Raw genomic sequence first — 1,270 nt, 5'->3', positions numbered from 1 at the left:
TAACAAATTAAAGTTTGTAGCTTATAGCGCACTTCGGGAGTATTTTAGGGGTATCGTAATATATATTTAACATATAAATTAAAAAAATTTTATTAACCATATAAGATGTTTCCAATAGTATGATGCAATGCTTGAATTTTCAAATTTTAATAACAAATTTGTGCACAAATGTATTGTAATTATGTTTTATATTTCGCAGAGCTTCTAATTCAATTTATGTTTTTTCCATTCAAAAGATAATTGCGCCAACAACATTTACAAACACGCATCTCACTATAGAAAAGCAGTAAAAGCCACTGAGTTGTATTCTTTTTCTTCATTGAATATAGCACTACACTTGAGGTCATAAACCATTAAATGCACCATTGAATTTTGTGGAAACTGAATTCCTCTTTGTTATTTGCTTTGTTAACTGACTCTTGGGGTAGAACGCAATTAGGGACCGAAGCGTGGGAAGTCCATAAAAATATAGCTTGTATATGCAGTCAGATATGTATAATGATTCTATGTTTTCGTATGTGGACATATATACAAAAGGCAGTTAAGTGGTTCATGGAGAGCAAAAAAAAAATATAATAGAAATAATAATACTGTCATTCAAAAACTAATTTGCAAGAAACTTTGTGAATATCTTTCTTCAAGCATAAAAAAATATAATTTTTGAAATATTCACCTCTACTAATTGCTGTTAGATCTTGCAATAATTTCTAACAAAATTTTATAGGATGTTAAGAAGTATTAGAATTCTATGATCATTTCATTCAGAAATTCATATCAAAGTGATCGAAAAGGTTATATGTCATTAAGATAAACAAAGTGGTAGTTGAATGTAAATATGACATCTAACACTGACGATCGGTTATATTAGTGAAAGGAAAATTATATGAGTATAAAAAAGTATTCGTGCCTTTAAAATTTTCGAAAAATTACAGACAACAACATATCTTTAATTTAAATGGGTCTACGTAAACTAAATTGTACTATTTTCTCATTTTTGTATTTATTTTTGAACAAGGAAAAACGTCAACTTTGGTTGTACCGAAACTTTAATAACTTTTACAAGTGCAAATTCTTCAAGTACTTAATTCCAATCGTTCAATTTGTATGGCAGCTATACGTTACAGTTGTCCGATCTTAAAAATTTCTTCGGAGGTTGCACCACGGTGTTAGGCAATAATCCTTGTAAAATTTCGTGTAGATATCTCGTCAAAACTTTCCATACAGGCACTTGATTCCGATCATTCAGTTTGTATGGCAGCTCAATGCCATA

This window comes from Bactrocera oleae, chromosome 5 (genome assembly GCF_042242935.1).
Source record: "Bactrocera oleae isolate idBacOlea1 chromosome 5, idBacOlea1, whole genome shotgun sequence".
In the NCBI taxonomy this organism is placed as follows: Eukaryota; Metazoa; Arthropoda; class Insecta; order Diptera; family Tephritidae; genus Bactrocera; species Bactrocera oleae.
This window is presented reverse-complemented; position numbering follows the sequence as displayed.